This window comes from Chiloscyllium punctatum, chromosome 36 (assembly GCF_047496795.1).
Source record: "Chiloscyllium punctatum isolate Juve2018m chromosome 36, sChiPun1.3, whole genome shotgun sequence".
In the NCBI taxonomy this organism is placed as follows: Eukaryota; Metazoa; Chordata; class Chondrichthyes; order Orectolobiformes; family Hemiscylliidae; genus Chiloscyllium; species Chiloscyllium punctatum.
The window spans coordinates 38,792,777-38,796,630 of record NC_092774.1 but is presented as its reverse complement, the minus strand read 5'-3'; the positions used below and the strand labels follow the sequence as shown (position 1 = coordinate 38,796,630).

Below are 3,854 nucleotides of genomic sequence, written 5' to 3'. Positions count from 1 at the left end.
AGCTGCTGCAAGAGGCTGAAATAGACTGGGGCTATTTTCCCTGGAGGGTCAGAGGCTGAGGGGTGACCTTACAGACGGTTTTGCCGTAGAAGCGTTTTAGCAATAAAAGATGTCAAACCTTTGTTGCATTTGCCAATATCTGTTGGCCATTAGTGAAGTCCCTGAGCCCAAACGGATCAGACCCTCTGCCTTTTACAACCCCTGTTGGGAAAAAACTCAAGAACAATATAATCTTCTTAAAGGAGTAACATCATCACAACAGAGAGCACACAAGCTGAACCATTTCTATCAAAGGGTCGTACAGTTAGCAGGCCGAGATAATGACTTTTCAATTTAGATCATTAATTTAAATCAGGTCCTTTGGCTACCAAAACCTATTAAATCTAAACCTGACAACAGAGGACCAATCCTATTGTAAAAACTCAACATAGCATCAAGGGTATAAAAGAAGGGGACAGTTGGACAGAGCCCCAGAGCTAACTCCCCATTGCTAGAGCTAAGAATCCTCAGCACTAGAGAGAGACATCAGCTCTGACAGTCATCTGTGAATGAGAGAGCATCATTTACAAAAACACCAGAAGAGCAGGAATTGGAGGAGACATTCCTGAGAAAAGATTCAATAGAAGGATGCATAGAATATATTCTGGAAGACATGTAACCTGGCTGTAATCTGAGAGACTAAATTCTATTTCTTGTTATATTCGTGGGTCTTGTATTTATTGGAACAGCATATGACAAGAATTCTATTTTATGCCAGAATTGTCAGCAGTTCGAAGGATTTTATTCGGTTTGTTAATAGATTAATTTAGTTGTTCACCATTCAAGTTGGATACGTAAATTACTTTTTGTTGATTTTAAAGTGTCAGGGATTTATTTTTGTTTTTAAGACTAGAGCAGATGAGACCACTTCCACACTAATGTTATAGATTATAGGGCAATGCGCTCCTCTTTTGACGTTTCGGTTTGAGATCTCAGAGAGGGGAGGGAATTCAGCATTCGCTTTATAACAGTATTGACATGCCGTCCTGCTGAATGCAAAGGAGTCATTATTAATCCCAGCCTCTCACTCTGGTTGTGGGTAAATCGCTTTAATTTGAATACTGACTCAGAAACTGCACAGCCAACCAACTGTTGAAACAATGATTTACACTTTATTGTAGGTAGCAACCAAAAAATAAAATCCCTCAAGTAAGCAAGTTCAGCCTCTCTCTCCCCCAGAACCTCCACCCCCCCCCCCCCCCCCCCCACCCACCGCCCCCCTCACCCCGCCATCTTGGCTATCACCCAAGTGATGGTGGAATTTAACATTGTTTCCACCAACAGTGCCCATCTCTGGAACTTTACAGGGGTTTGATGCAGTGTTGTTCTTCCAAGTACTGCTGCTAAACCATTTTGAAGTTGATTTCTGGTGGAGTTCCCTCACTTTCAAATTTGTGGTGTAACGTTTCTTTAGATTCTGACACCACCTCCCCACCCTTCTGGAGACCTCAGGTCTGTAGCTTACCTTCTTATCCTTGAGGGTTTTCCACCTGTTTGAAACAGCCTGTCCTGCAATTAACCCCTTTACGCCAAGGCCTTCCTTCTACAGGCAGAATTAATTGTCCTTTTATCACACAGTTATTAAACTGTCCAAAGAAACAGCTCATTGTTTTGCCTCCTCCTTCCCAGCGATAGTGAATGTATGTTATTTGTTAACTCCCTTGTAGCAGTTTCTCATTGGCCCTTTCGTTTCTTGGTTCAGAAAGATTTATCGCTGCCTCATGAAGTTATCAAAGTTCTGGAGTTTACAGGACCACACCACATTCCTCTCTGCCTCCCCCAGGAATAACGATTGCTCCTGAGATACTCGCAGATACTCGCAGCGCACTGAATCTCCCTCACTCGATGTCTCAGGATTCTTCCTGCCACACCAGTGTCCAGAATCTCTCAAGCAAACAAAAGCAACCATGTTTTCTTGATTGGAATGGCTGCTGATATTCAAGTCTCAATGAATCAAGTGGCTCTGTCAGAAGTTGATGTATGCTTTCAGATTTCTTTCTGCCCGTCTTCCTGCAAAGAAAAATCACAAAATAAGTGATCACTGTCAGTACAGTAAATGAACATAACATTGGTGGCAATTCCTATAGATTGTGAGATGCCTGCTGATCACATATTATCCAGACCACAGAAACCTGAAAACCCTCCTGCAGCCAGGTAGGCTGAGCTGTGCATGGAGGAAAACTTAATTTCAGTGACAATAAACATGGAACAAGCTGTTGTGGTTCTGTTCACCGAACTAGGAATTTGTGTTGCAGACGTTTCGTCCCCTATCTAGGTGACATCCTCAGTGCTTGGGAGCCTCCTGTGAAGCGTTTCCGTGATGTTTCCTCCGGCATTTCTAGTGATTTGTACCTGCCGCTTCCGGTTGTCAGTTCCAGCTGTCCGCTGCAGTGGCCGGTATATTGGGTCCAGGGCGATGTGCTTGTTGATTGAATCTGTGGATGAGTGCTATGCCTCTAGGAATTCCTTCGCTGTTCTCTGTTTGGCTTGTTCTATAATAGTAGTATTGTCCCAGTCGAACTCATGTTGCTTGTCATGAGTTCAACAGGGACGACACTATTATTACCACAACAACGAGCACCCGAGCTACAAATCTTCTCCCAAACATGGAACAAATCTGCCTACAAAGATGTTGAAAATGGAGCTGAATCAAGGATATGAAAATGAAATGTTCAGGCTGCTTGAGAAAGGAAAGCCAGAAAAGATGCTGAATAGCTTCCTGCTGATCTATTAAATAAAAAAAAGACAAAAAAGGACGTAACTCCATTACTACATTAGAAGGTGAATAATAATTGCAATGAAACTTTTACAACAGCCAACAATATCAGATATACACCAAAGAGAAAAAAGAACAAACAAAATTTACAGCCCAGGACCAGGCCCTTCAGCTCTCCAGCCTGAGCCGATCCAAATGTACTGTCTAAACCTGTCGGTCAATTCCTAAGCATCTGTATCCCTCTACTCCCGCCCCCACCCCCCCAACACCCCCCACCACCCCCCAACACCCCCCACCACCGACTCTTGCATTTATCCAGACGCATCTTAAATGAATCTACTGTGCCTGCTTCTAGCACCTCTGCTGGCAACGCGTTCCAAACGCCCACAAGTAAAACTTGTGTTCAATTTGAGTATGTGTTGCCCTTGCCGCGTTCATTGTCATGGTAGCTCTGCCCCATCCCGAATTCAGGCAGTCGGATCTCGTGAAACGAAGCTGCTTTATGAGAAAATTGATGAGCCGTTTTTGAACGAGGTAATGTAAGAAATGAGGGCTCGTCCGGGACTTGAACCCGGGATCTCTCGCATGTCCACGCAGGCGAAGACCCGAAGCGAGAATCATACCCCTAGACCAACGAGCCACGCAAAGCCATGCACTGCCAAGTCAATTTGAGTTCAAGCAAAGCAAGGGGTTTAAATTTATTTTAGAAAACTTCCTTGGTGCCGTGGGAAAACTCCTGCCGCAGGAAATGCAGTATGACAGATTCGTTGTGACAGAAGCAGGAGTAGGCCATTTGGTCAAGCCTGCTCCGTCATTCATTAAGATCACAGCTCCAACAACCTGCACTATCCCGACTACCCTTAATTCCCCTACCATACACAAACCCATCCAACTGTGTCTTCAATATACTTCATGAAGCTGTCTCAACTGCTCTCTTGGGCAGAGAATCCCATGGAGTCTCACAGAGTAACACAGATGTACAATACGGAAACAGACCCTTCGGTCCAACTCGTTCATGCAGCCCAGATGCCCTAACCTAATTTTGCCAGCACTTGGCCCAAATCCCCATAAAACCTTCCTATTCATATACACATCCAGA

The 3,854-nt window shown here is 44.3% G+C and overlaps 1 non-coding gene across 1 annotated transcript; it reads right to left on the bottom strand.

The window, feature by feature from the left end:
- Positions 1–3,305: 3,305 nt before the first annotated feature.
- On the bottom strand, positions 3,306–3,395 carry trnap-cgg (transfer RNA proline (anticodon CGG)). The gene is given in 2 exon segments: positions 3,306–3,341; positions 3,360–3,395. It is a non-coding gene; the product is annotated as a tRNA-Pro (tRNA).
- Positions 3,396–3,854: the final 459 nt, after the last annotated feature.